The following is a 14,139-nucleotide window of genomic DNA, read 5'->3' as shown; positions in this document are numbered from 1 at the left end:
ACTGCTCAAAACTCCAAATTTAGATGCCACAGGAGGTCATCCTGTGACAATCAAGGGGCCAGAGGGGGCAATCAAGGCTCGTCACTCAGGGGTTCTTCGGCACAAACAGAGCAAGGTTTGGAGTTTCACCCAGGAAGGATCCAGCCTTTTCCAGCACAGCTCAGCACCTGCAGGGACACTGGGAATTGAGCTTCCAGACACGGCCCTGGCTGAATTTCTGCCACAGCACCCTGGAGCACCCAGTGGGGTGGGATGGTGAGAGGGCAGCTCTGCCTGCTGGGGCTGAGCACCTCTCCCTTGGCAGTGCAAGGATGAAACAAATCATTCTGGGCAGGGAGGGGCTGCCCCAGGTTGAACTGGACCCAGCAGTGAACATCATTCCTCCTAAACTCACCTGCCAGGGGTGACTGGGGCAGGGAGAGCAGCTCCTGGTCCTTGCTGGAGGCCAAGGAGTGCTGGAGCCACCTCAGGCTGCCCAGAGGCAACAGCGGTCTGGGTTTGCCAGACTACCTCAGCCCCAGTGTACATCCTCAGAGTAAACCTGTAGTAAACCAGCCCCACACTATACATCCTTATAGGAAACCTGTAGTAAAGCAGACCCAGTGGTATATCCCCAGAGGAAACCTGTACTAAACCAGCCCCACACTGCACATCTGTATAGGAAACCTGTTGTAAACCAGCCCTAATGCACATCCTTATAAGAAACCTGTAGTAAGCCAGTCCCAAAGCATATCCATATAGGAAACCTGTAGTAAACCAGCCCCAATGCACATTCTTATAAGAAACCTGTAGTAAGCCAGTCCCAAAGCATATCCATATAGGAAACCTGTAGTAAACCAGCCCCAATGCACATCCTTATAAGAAACCTGTAGTAAACAAGCCCCACACTGCACACTCCTATAGGAAACCTGTAGTAAACCACTCCCAATGCACATCCTCTGAGTAAACCTGTAGTAAAGCAGCCCCAGTGTTACATCCCCAGAGTAAACCTGCACTCAGTGTGGGGAGTGCAATGGGTTCCAAGAGAACCCCAGGAATTGTCCATTTACAATGTGGGGTCCCACTGCAGGGGCCTGGCTGGAACCTGGGTGGGTTTGCCCCAGCCTTGGGGTGGGAGAGTCAAAGAAAACAAAAGCAGAGCACAGCTCTGGTGTGGGAAGGGCACAGATGGCAGAGACTGACACCTCAGGGAGGAACACGGGATCTTAGCGAGTTTCTTGCAACATTGCTTTTAACAAAAACTGGGTGAGAGCAAAACACTTCTGGAGGCAAAGGCTCCTAATGGCAATGACAGGGCCAGGGAAAGCCCTGATGTACCAGGCAGAGGCTGAAAAGAAAATGAGGATCCTGTAAACACACCCAGAGTCCCAAATCAGAATGGAATATTTGGCACTTCACTGCCTCAGGCTCCATCATGGCAATGGCATCAGTCTGCAATGGGGGTGACACCAAGTGACAACCTGGAATTATTGGGGAAAGGGGAAAGGAAAGGGGGGAGGAAAGGAGAAAGGGGAGGGAAGGGGAGGGGAGGGAAAGGGGAAGGGGAAGGAGAAGGGAAAGGGAAAGGGAAAGGGAAAGGGAAAGGGAAAGGGAAAGGGAAAGGGAAAGGGAAAGGGAAAGGGAAAGGGAAAGGGAAAGGGAAAGGGAAAGGGAAAGGGAAAGGGAAGGATCTGAGAGCATTTCAGTGATTTAGGCCCAGGGGCTCCTAGCTCAGGCTCCTGAAGTCTTTCACACAGTGGCTGCCTGATTTCCCCACAGGCACAAACTGAGATTAGCAACAGCAGCCTCCCAACTTCCAGGGATTTGTGCATGGCTGAGTTAATTTCTTCAGCTGCTCCATAAGGGAAGTTAAAAGCACTTGGCACTGTTCAATTACCCCTTGCACACATTTACCATGTGTCTGCAGTGTCCTATGAGCTGCTTGTCGGGGACAGAGCTGTCCTTGTCCCTGTCTGTGCCTCCCTGGTGGCAGGAGGGTCACAGTGCCAGTGTCTGTCCTCGCTCCTCCTTCCTACACAAGGACAGCAGCTTTTAATGGGAAAAATTATTAAAACAGTGCTGAATATCAAGGGTAATGCCCAGCCTAAGATACTGGCAGTGCAGCTGCCACCTCAGCAATGCCTTGAATTGCTCCAAGAAGAAATATTGAGATCACCACAGCCCCAGAGTCATCCTGCTGTGGATTAGAAACATGTGGAAGGCAAGGAAACTGCATTTGCCACTTCCATCTGGGAAGGCTGGGCACAGGTCAGCTGGAAGAGCCAGGAAAGACTTCTTCCATCCATCCATCCATCCATCCATCCATCCATCCATCCATCCATCCATCCATCCATCCATCCATCCATCATCCATCCATGCATCCATCCATCCATCCATGCATGCATCCATCCATCCATCCATCCATCCATCCATCCATCCATCCATCCATCCATCCATCCATCCATCCATCCATCCATCCATCCATCCATCCATCCATCCATCCATCCATCCATCCATCCCTTAGCCCCTTCTCCCCAGGCTTGCTCAGGTGTTTCACATCCCTCCTGGAGAGGCAGAGCTGGCCCCAACACAGGGGCTGCACTGCCTGGGCAAAGCTCTGCTGAGAGCATGTGGTTATCTTGTGGTTAACTCATGTTACCTCATGGTTATCTTGTGGTTAACTCATGTTATCTCATGGTTATCTTGTGGTTAACTCATGGTTTATCTTCTGGTTATGTCATGGTTATCTGGTGGTTAACTCGTGGTTGATTCATGGTTATCTCATGGTTATTTCAAGTTTGCAGGGGGAGCACACTGCCAAGGAGCGAGAGAGAAAGCCAAATAAACAATTTCTCTTTTGTTCTCCTAAAGGTCTCCTGCTCTGGGTGAGGACACAACAGTTCCCCCAGTCTCTGAAGCTTTGATTCCTGTTAGATGTTAAACAGAGGCTCCTTCAAAGACTGCCCCAAGCCCAGCTTTACTGGGCCAGCCTGGTGGTTTCTGTACAGTCCTGGTGTGTCCATGGCAGCCCATTCCTGGGGCTCTGGGGGAACATCTGCCAAGAGACCTGTGCCAATAATTTGGGTGTTTCTTACAGTCCCTCCTGCCTGGGATCTGCCACATGAACCAGCTCCTGGCCAAGACAGCTCAGTTTGAGGTTCTTCCCTCCTCATTCAGGGGCTTTGATCCCTTCCTGCCTCCTCCCAGGGACTTTATTCACCATCATTTGCTAAATGGAGCCCATGAGGTCCCCATGATACACAAGAACCCCTCTGAACCTCAGGGCTCCCCCAGCCAGGAGCTCAGGAAAGCTTCAGCTCCAACAGTGAAGCTTTCCTTGGACTCCAAGTCCTTTCTGATGTCACCCAATAGAGGAATAAAGACATTTTAGTGCCTTTTCTGCCATGAATTGCACATGCACAGAGGGCACCACCCTCACCCAGCAGAGCCAGGAGCACTCTGTGTTCCCCAAAGGCTCCAGGACAACATCTGAGGTTACCAAGCAGCATCTCCTGGGAACACAGGTCAGCCCCAGGGCCTGTTCCCTTCCAGAAAACACAATTATTCACCTAATGGGCAATTTGCTGCCATCTGGACACGGAGAGCTTGACCTGTGCCGTGCCAGACGTCCCCATGAGCTCAGTGCTTGGCACCAGCAGGGCGCTGCCACTGCCTGGCACTGCTGGAGACAGATCAAAGGAGCCTCAGAGCTCTCAGTGGATCTCCCCAGCCTGCCCAGCAAGCATTCCAACATGAATCCCTCCTGTGCCACAAGAGTGCTGGACAGATCTGTGTGGGAGGGTGGCTGCAATTCCCCTCCTCTCTCTGCAGAGCTGGGAGCAGCTCCTCACCTCCATGGAAAGCCAGTTTATGCTGCCAAATGTCCCTTTGCAACCCTCCAGGCTGAGCAGAGCCCAGAGCCCTGAGCAGCTCCCTGGGACAGTCAGGCCTTGGCACTCGTGCAGGAATTTCAGCAGCAGAGAGAACCTCAAGGTTGTTCCAGCCAAGGCTGCTCCAGCCTCAGGTGTGAGTCACAGGACAGAGGGGAAAGGAGAGCCTTGGGAGGCACCACTGTCAACAAATCCTCTCCTGCTTGAGCTCCACCTGTAGGATCCCAGCCAGGATTTGTTGGGATCTCTCGCTGTTCAGTGTGACCCCCAAAAAAATTGGAAAGTTTCTTTTCCCAGCCTGGCACTTGAAGAAGGAGTCAGAGCTCTTCAGTTCTCAGTCTCAAGGTTGTTTATTGTGTCTTATCTATAAAAAATTTTCTCCTGTCCTGCCAAGGTCCATCCAGCAGGACAGTTCCAGGCACTCTGCCTGCCCCCAGGGCAGTGTTATGTCTTTATACTAAAAACTACATGTACAATGTTTACAATTACTTCCCAATACCCATCACCTATGTTAGACAGTGAGCTTCTACTCTAAACCAATCTGTGAGTGCCACCATCACAGCAGAAGATGGAGGCCAAGAAGAAGAAGAAGGAGAAAGGCTGGACACACCATGTTCCCTCCATCTTGCCTCTTGAACCCCCATACCAAAATCCCCAAAATCTACTTTTCCAAAATCTACTTTTGTGGCTTGCTGATCTTCATATAAGGTTGGTAATTTGCTCATAATCAAATCCACAGGTGTGTTTTGGGCTCTGTGCCAGGGCTTCTGAGCCCCCTGGCAGGGATCTTGGCCATCCTGGACAGCCAGGGGGATGTTCTGGGTTCCCACAAGGATTCACTGCAAAGAACAGGACCTGAATCCCAATTCCCTACCCAGCACCCAAAGGTGGAAGCTCTGCTGTAATACAGGAGCACAAAACACGCTGCAGGTTTGGTTTTAACGAGAGGCAGAGCCCCAGGAACCTCTGTCCTTTCCAGCAGCTGCCCAGTGACCACACAGCCCCACAAAGCAGCTCTGACATGAAATAGAGCAGCACAAAAGTTCTGGGGATTTAATTCTCCTGCTTTTGGACGCCAAGGGAGAGCTGAGGACTTGGCAAAGGAGGGGAATGAGTGTGTGCACGCAGGCTGGGATGACTGAGCCTGTATCCATGTGGATGAGGAGTGCGTCTGAGCAAGTGGGCTGGAGACGTGAGCACCACGACAGCAGCGCGTCCCCAGCAGCTCCCGCTCAGCCCTCGTCCCAAATCCTGCCTCATTTCCACCTCATGAATTGCAAAGGACCCACAATCACACTCGAGCAGGCAATAAAAAAAATTTAAAAATTAAAAAAAAAAAGAGAGGAAAAAGAAGGAATCAGACATGAGAAGGGAGGACCAGGGAACAGGAAGCCAAACACAGAACTATTTCCAGGAGGAATAACAGCCATATGGAAAAAGTTACCAAGATGATGAATTCTGCCTTCAATATGTTCAAGAAAGAAACTGCATCAGACCCAGTCTGGGGGTGGCCAGATCCTTCAAGAGGGGAGGAAAAAAAAAAAAAAGCTGCCACCCCGGCTTGAACTTGAGCATTTGGTGTTTCATTTGCATCTTGGAATGAGGCAACAGTTATCAGTCAAACTTTGCATTCCTCGCTTGGATTTCTGCCTTGCCGGGTCGCATTTGTGGCTCTCACATAACCAGGGATCCCCCCGCTGCAATATGCTGCTTCTGGCTCGGCCCTGCAGCCCAATTCCAGAGCAGCTGACATGGAAATTTACCATCAAACAACTATTAAAGTTTTACCTCAGGCTGTAAAAGCTGGAGTTGGTGTGCTCTGCATAAGGAGTGGAAACCCGCCCTGGGCTCACGTGCTGCGTGGCACTGTGCCACCCTGCTGTCCCCACATCCCAGAATCCAGGCTGGAGAAGTGCAGGAATGATGGGAATCAGCCCCAGCCCTACAAATCTGCAGCTCTCTGGAGGATCCTTGGCTGCACTGCAAACTGCAAAAGCCACCCAAAGGAGCCAAGGCTGTTTCCAAGGATTCGTTCTGCTGGATTTGTGATCCCATCTCACCCAGGTCTCTCCTTCTATTCTCACATCCAGTTTTATTTCCTCACTCAAAGGGCTGGGGGAAAGGGAAGCATAAAGGGCCACGGAGGGTTTGCTCAAGGACACCTCAGGCAGAGCAGCCCAGCAGCTGCCCTTGCGCAATTTCCCAAATTTCTCCCTCCTCAATTCACAGAGGTGGCCCCTGAGGCAATTCCACCGTGTGGAGGCACCTCTCCAATTCCTAATATTCCAATGCAGGTACATCACTCAAGAACTTAAAGATAATTGGGATGAATCCAGGTTTTTCTCCGATTAATGGCAATTTCTTTTTCTACTTTACATCCCAACATCATCTTGTGTCTTTCTTTCTGTGCAAATCACCACCCACTTGCCTCCAAGGGTGGACAGCCTTTGCCAATACAAGTATCCAGCAGAGAATTAAAGCTAGAAAGTATTAACCATCACTGGGTTTTTTCCATCACCATCAAGCTCTAAACACTCTTTATTCAAGCTACAAGTGGGCTGCTGTACATCTCCTGCAGATGTCTGTGTTTGAGGGGAGAAAACACAGCAGCACTGAAATCCTCTCATGGCTCATTAAAAGCAAGGAATTGCAGTTGGGTCTTTGCTGCCAAAGGAGCTGTGGAATTGCCACAGCTGAGGGGAGCTGGTTTGTACCTTTAGTTTTACAGCCCCTTCTGAGCCCTACCCCAAGCACAACCACACCTCTCTTGCTCATCCCTTTAGTCCCCAAAACCCAGATAATGATGGCAGAGATTGTTGCTCTTCCCCATTGCTCACTATATCATACAACACAGTGACATCAAGCTTATTTTCCCTAATTCCTACCCAAAACAAAGCCCAGTGAGACATTTTCCAGCACAGAATAATCCCAGCAGTGTGCCAGACCATGAGCCCCATGGATGAAATGCAGGGGAAGTTGTTTTGCCCAAGATGCAGAAGTGACTCTGCAGGATTAAGGAGCCCAAAGAGATTTTGCCACCAGCAAGGTTAAACAATTGCTTCTTCCTTCCTCCTCTCCAAAGTGGCTGATTAATTCGGGAGCAAGGTAAACAATAAACAGTGATTATGTGCATGGGGGTGATGATTCAGCCAAAGCAGCAGAGCAGCATTTGAGTAACAGGCTCCAAGCATGGGCTTTATTCTCCCAGTGACGATTCCCCCGTGAGCAATGGAACAAAATGTCTCAAACAGCCACCAGGCAACAGCACAGCCCCAGTGTCCAGAGCTCCCCACACCAGCAAACCAAAGCGCTGAAACCAAAGTTTAAAAAAAAATAATTTCAAAAGGAAACCAGCCCATAGGGGATCACACATTCCAGCAGCAGTTTTTCCCATCCAGGCAGCAGTGAACACAAACCAGCTGGGACATTTCAACTGGCATGGCAGTGCCTAGGAGAACATGCTGTGTCAAAAGAGATCTTCTGGAAAAGTGAAAATGTAGCAGAACACCTGCAAAACATCTCCTTTCTGCCTGCCTAACCAAGCCCTGAAAAATTTAAATGGGTACTGCAAGAAAAATGTGCTGGGGGAAGTTCTGTGAAGCCATAAAACCCTGAGCCACTGAGGGGATGAAAGAAATCATGAAGGCAAGCATTTGTGCTTCTGCTTTATGCCTCATATTTTTGTTTTGCCTCATCACAAGGCTGATTGGATCCTGTCTGTTCCTCGGATAAAGAGAAGATGGAAACGCTTTCTGTTGCATCAACAAAAAGCAGCATGAAAGAACTGCACGGGCAGCGAGCCAGCTCCAAGCAGTGCTGGGGCAGAGCTGCTCTGCAGCACTGCTCCAACTGCCCGGAGCCAGGGGATTTCAGCTCCCTGCACCCCTGCTGGGTGAGCTGGACCTGCAGCAGCTCACTTTGCAAGCCCAACATATCTTCCATGGGCATGGGGAAAGAGGGAACAGCCCCTTTCCCTTTGTCCCTTTGAGGATGAGCAGCTGGGATTTGTACCAGGACATCCCCAAAATCCCAAAAGCCTGGTAAATTCATCCCCACCTCTGTGTCTCGTTCCCTCTCCCAGCTCATCCAGCAGCACAGCCCCACCCTGGCTGGCTGAACTCACCTGCCAGGGTGGTGGCACCAGCAGCAAGCAAGAGGTTAACAAACCCAAGGAATATATCCACTCCACTTAAGCAGAGCAGAGCAGCAAGGGGGCCCCGTGGTGTTGATAACTCTAACAGCAAATTAAGAAGCTGAAATAAAATGCACCATCAAGCAAGCAGCTGGAGCGAGGCCAAAAATCAGAAATAGATGTAAAGAAAACTAGATCGAGAAATCAGCTCCAAGCAGGCTCATTGAGCTCAATTACCAGAAATTAGAAAAGGAAATGGAAAAATTGATATTGGAAGGGCAGAATGAGTTCTGTGGCATCAGGGATGGCTGCTCTGTTTATTGTCTCCCTCCTAATCACATTTGCCAGCGTGGGATTGGCGATACCAGCTCGGAGTGCCATCGATACGGGAGGACAGCCTGACACTTCCAGGCAGCAATTCACAGCTTATGTTTGCAACAGCAAACCTGAAGTGAAATTCAGTGGCTGGGCTGTGTCCCTGTGCCCCTGGTGACATTGCCACGTGCTCACAGCTCAGCACAGCCTCCCCACTGTTGGATTTGCAGGGAATGCCCCAACAAAGGCAGGAATGATGCATCTGACTGCATGTTCTCACAAGGCTAATTTATTCCTTTATTGTACTATATTATATTAAAGATATGTATATATAAATATAACTACTATAGTATACTAATATAAATATATTAGTACACTATAATACTATACTAAACTATACTAAAGAATACAGAAAGAATACTTACAGAATGCTAAAAAGATAATAATGAAAACTCCTGACTCTTTCCAGAGTCCTGACACAGCTTGGCCCTGATTGGCCAAAGAGTGAAAACAACTCCCAGCAGAATGCAATGGAACAATCACCTGTGGGTGAACAATCCCCAAACACATTCCACATGAGCACAACACAGGAGAAGCAAATGAGATAAGAATTGTTTTGCTTTTCTCTGAGGCATCTCAGCTTCCCAGGAGAAAAATCCAGGGCAAAGGGATTTTTTCAGAGAATGTGAATCTCACACCCACCAGGCTGCAGCCAGCCTGGGGAACATGGAGGGGTTTTCAAGAGTTTCCCATCAGGTTTCTTCTTGTACATTTGAAGCTGGTGCAGTCCTGGTTTGAAACTCTGCTCTGCAGCCAAGAGCACTGATAGAGAGGAAACACTTATTCTAAAAGCAAAGAATACCAAAAAACTCATGGGCAGCAGGGAATAAAAAAAATATTCGGAGTTCAAGAGACCCATGAGGATCATCAAGTCCAACTCTTATGAGAATGGCCCAGAAAAAACAGCAGAAAACAACAGAAAGTTTTAGCTCTTGTGGTTACAGGAGCTGGCAGTGCTGCAGCAGTGAGCAGAGAGAAGCAGAGCCCACCATGAAGAGGTTTGGGGTCATTATCCAGAGCCCTCAGACCCCCAGAACAGCTCAGAGCAGCAGCCCCTCCCTCCTCACAGTTGTCCTTTCTCAGCCTCAATCCTGAGCCTGCCCAGCCCCTTCCTCTGCCTTTGCACCTGGGAAAATCAGCCAAATGCTGCTCAGATTTTAGTGACACAAACCTGTCACTCCTGGTGACCCAGAGACAGAGAGGCTGGGGACAGCCCTGAAGTGTTTGTGTTCCAGGCGCTGCCACCTGTCCCACCCTTCCCACTGTCCCCTCCTTGCCAAACACCTCACAGGAAGGTCTCTGGTTTATCCCTGGGGGGCTGCAAGAGATGCCAGCCCCAAGTTCGTGATGGACATTCCAAACTGCATCTCCTGTCTGGGGAGCCAAGATCTCAGAAAGGCTGAAAGCAGCTGCCTTCACCTGGTAACTGCTATAAGTTCAGGTAAAACCACCTGGTTTGGCTTGAGTTCTCCTGAATTTGGGAGGATTTGTCCTCAATTCCTCAAATCTTTTGCCCAAAAAACCTTTTTCAGGGCCTTGGTTTGTAACCGCTCACTCAGAGTTTCCCTTCAGCCCTCCTGCCTCAGCTCCACCTCCACTCCTTCCGTCCATTCCCATCCTTATCCCTAATGCTCAGGGGCTGTCAGTACATCAAATTCATCCACACAAATTCATCCCTGCAGGGCAAAGTGCTCCTCCTGGAATGGAGCAGGACCACAGAGTGTCCCTGGAAGGGGAACAGCTCAGACTTGTCCCCAGGTGTGAGCAATCCCAAATTGCAGAGCATGGCAGGGCTCAAACCCAGGTCCCCCCTCTGCCCTGGCATGGGGGCAGCCCCAGAGACCCCCTGAGCAGGAATCCAGCCTTGCTGTCCCTTTGCCTCCCTGGAGTTCCATTCAGCTTCCCCCTTGATGCCTCAGGTTTAGCTTTTCTATTTTTCACATTCTGTGCTGCTTTAGTGTGTGGGTCTGAGCTTCCTGTCAGGGGATGGTGAGCTCTGTGCACAGAGCAGGGAGACAAAACAATTCCTGCTCCAGCTGGGCACCAAGGACAAATGATCCAAATCTCAGCCCAGGAGCACAAACACCGTGGGCTGGAGAGAGAAAAACAAGCAGGGTGGGACTGCCTGGGCTAAAGCTGGAATGGGACAATGAACTGCAAGGTGCAAATGGAGCAGAACTGATCCCAGGGACAGACCCCGTGCCCGGCCGTGCATTTTGGGGCCATTTTGGTTCATCTTGGGTGCAGCCCTGGCTGGGCTCTGGTGCTGCCCAAGGTGCATCCATTGAGGCTTTTAATAAATCTCTGCTTTATTCTTTATCTCTGTCCAGCCTCTGTTCTAGGGCAGCCTGCACAAGGCATTGCCCTGGTAGGGATGGAGATGGATTGGGACCTGGAGGAAGAATTCTCTCTCCAGTTCACTGCTTAAATTGACTTAATTTCTTCAAAATATTTTCTGTTATTAGATTTTAGAAGAGGATAAAAACTCCTGTGAAGTTACACAAGCAAAAATAAAAAGACTGGGTCCTGGATTTGCTGATTTAAAGGGCTTGTGGTACAAGAAATGAGTTTATTCCTTCACAGAATTCTGTCCACTGGGGTCAGCTGCATCATTCAAATTTTAAAGTTACCTGGGATGGATCTGGGTTTTTCTCCAATTAATGGCAATTCCTTTTTCTCCTTTGCATCCCAGCTCCACTCCAAAGTGAAGCACTCATGTGCTCAGCAGCTCTCCAAAACCCAACAAAATAACTCCATCCTCCGAGGATACCTCATCCCACCCTCAGTGAATCTGCTGGGAGTGACATTCCCTCTCCTTGAGGAAGGACAAGGCCAAGCATGCCCCAATGCCACGTGGCAGTGGCCGTGCTGGGCAGCCCCACACGCGGCACACGCTGCCCAGCCCGGCCAGCACGTGCCCCGCCACGAGCCGCTGGTCCCAGGCCAGCCCAGCGCAGCAGGGATGCTCAGCCACCATCTGATGGCTGCCTGGGGCCTTGTGGGAAGCCAGTGGGATTGATCCAGGTCCTGGCAGGCAGGTATCCATGTGTCTCAGAGCTGCTGCCTGCCAGGGCCGGGCTGGGAGGGTGCCAGGCACGAGCGGGACGGGGTCCTCTGAGGTCTGCTGGCACCTCACGGCTCCTGCCCCGTGCTCAGACACAGTGCTCCAAGTCTGGCACCTCAAATAAATCTTCTCCTGTCCTTTGGGGGATGCAGCTTTATCCCTTTTCCATGCTGCAGCTCCAAGGGGAGCAGCACAGAGCCCTGAAGTTATCCCAGTTCCCTTGCTTGGCTTGGGGCGGTCCTGGAGGGGGGTGACCGTGTTCACAGGGGTCTTAGGATGAGGGAAGAGATGTAGATCTGACTCCATATTTCAGAAGTCTTGATTTATTATTTTAAGATGTATATTACATTAAAACTACACTAAAATAATAGAAGAAAAGGTTTCATCTCAGAAGGCTAGCTAAGCCAAGAATAGAAAGGAAAGAATGATAACAAAGGTTTGTGTTTCAGACACTGTGTCCAAGCCAGCTGGGCTGTGATTGGCCATTAATTCCAAACATCCACATGAGGCCAATCACAGATGCACCTGTTGCATTCCACAGCAGCAGATAATCATTGTTTACATTTTGTCCCTGAGGCCTCCCAGCTTCTCAGGAGGAAAAATCCTCAGGAAAGGATTTTTCATAAAAAAGATGTCTGCGACAGAGGGGCTCTCAAGCAGTGAGATTTCCCTTTTCCTTAAGCACAGGGAAGTTGCTTTTTTTCCCCAGGAAGGCCTAGAAAAGCATGGAAAAGCAACCAAGAGGGTGGCGTAGGCCTGAGGCTCCCAGGAAGGCATCAGGGTTCATCAGGAACAGCAGAGAAGCTGTCAGGGAGAAGGGGGCGAGGAAGGACTGCAGCGAGCAGGGCTGGGGGCTGGAGATGCTGGGGAAGCTGCTGAAGGGGTGGAGTGATGGGAGGGGGGAAAAAAATCAGGCAAAAAGGGATTCTGGGTGTAAAATCTGAGACTTTGGTAAAGCAGCCCTCATTTGGAGAAAGGAAAACGTAGCAAATAAACAAAAAAATCCTGGTCTGCCCATCTGAGAGCAGCAGAGGAGTGGCAAGCACGGAGAAGAGGTGGGGGCCAAAAATCCAGAGCAGCTCAGCCTGGGTGAGGGCCACAGTCCCATGAGGCACCCAGACATGTCAGGGCAGTGGGAATTTGTCCATGCCCAGCTGAAATCCTCAGCAGCTCCCTGCAAAGCTGCTCCCTGAGGGAGGCATGGGAGCCCTGCTCCTGCAGAGCTCAGGATACGGCACCGCTCCCGAGTGGGCGGCGCAGCCTCATCCTTCATGAATGAAAATTATAAAAAAATTAAAAAAAAAAAAAAGGCAATACAAGAAAGAATCACACCACCCACCAGCAGGTACTCTATAAATACCATGGCAGGGGGTGTCTGCTGAGGAACTGGAGGCATTGACTTCATGGCGTGCTCAGAGCCACAGATGCAGCTTCATTACCATGTAGAGCTCTTGGCTGAAACCTCAGAGCTGTGCTGAGCTTTGCCTGGATCTTCTGCCCCATTAAAAGCAGGAAAACTATGAACAAGCCCAATTCCTTCCCCTGGAAAATGGGAAAATTGTTATATTTATACCACAGTGGTACCTACAGGCAGCCCAGTCCTGAGAATTTAGCTATAAACATTGCTTGGAAGATCCTGGATGAAAACACAACACTCAAAGTCCTTCCTCAAATATTCGAGGTCTAAGTTGGGCTAAAGAAAGTTGGTGCTGACCTTCACTTCAGTATAAACGTGCTGAGCTCTGCAACAGCCAGAGCAGGGCAGAATTAAAATATTTGGCAAGCTCCAGCTGAGCTCACCTGCCTGATGTGCTCACTAGGCAGAGAGAAAGGAGGAATCCCAGCAGAACCCTTCACAGCAATCAGTTTAGGGGACAAAGTCATTGCTCTGGGGCTGAAGCAGTGCTGGTCAGGGCCCAAAGCTAGGCTGAGCTGCACATAAATCACAAAACCACCTCATTTCTTCATCAATATACCCCATATAACAGTGACCAGACCCCAGTCCTTTAATTCCTGCAAGACCCCCTAAAAATCTCCTGTAATGCAGATTGCAGCAGCATTCTTTTAGGAAGACAAAAAGATATAAAAAATCACATAATAGCACAGAGACCTGTCTGCTAAGAAAAGTGGGTTTACTGTTGCAGAGAAAGAACATTGTTACCTGGAGAATGAGCCTGGAGGAAGAGCTGGAATGATGGGAGGGAACACTGGATGGATCACAGAAGGCAAAACAGGCTCAGGCACAGGCAGAAGATGCTTGTGAGGGGCCCTGGAGTCACTTGTACCCAAATCCTCTGCAAATGAGAGGACCTGGAGGGCTCTGCTGTGCTGCTGACTGTCTCAGCTCTGCCTGCAGCAGCAAAGCCAAGGGAACAGGGAAACCAGGTGCAGCTCCCAGGAGGATTCAAGGTGTTCCTTGCATTTGGGACTTGTGGGTGCCCCAAAAGATCTTTGCTTCTCTGGCACAGAAGGTGAAACAACCTCAAGTCGTTACCAAGCAGAACAAGCTCACAGCACAAGCAGAGCCAAGGCTGAGCAAGGACCACAGAGAACCAGGACTAGCTGAGCCCAAACTGTTACCTGGAGCCAGCAGAGAGTTTTTGTCCCCATCTGGCTCACTGGGAAGAGCTGGAGCTGGGATCCCCATGGATATTGTCCCCTCAGCAGACAGGGCTGTCCCTTGGCATCACACAACTCAC

At 50.1% G+C, this 14,139-nt stretch overlaps 1 protein-coding gene across 12 annotated transcripts in view; it reads right to left on the bottom strand.

The window, feature by feature from the left end:
- The window catches only part of CACNA1B (calcium voltage-gated channel subunit alpha1 B), a 325,706-nt gene that overhangs the window by 252,117 nt on the left and 59,450 nt on the right, over positions 1–14,139 (bottom strand). The gene's annotated exons all lie outside the window — the stretch shown is intronic.

This window comes from Melospiza melodia, chromosome 22 (assembly GCF_035770615.1).
Source record: "Melospiza melodia melodia isolate bMelMel2 chromosome 22, bMelMel2.pri, whole genome shotgun sequence".
NCBI classification, from domain to species: Eukaryota; Metazoa; Chordata; class Aves; order Passeriformes; family Passerellidae; genus Melospiza; species Melospiza melodia.
This window is presented reverse-complemented; position numbering and strand designations above follow the sequence as displayed.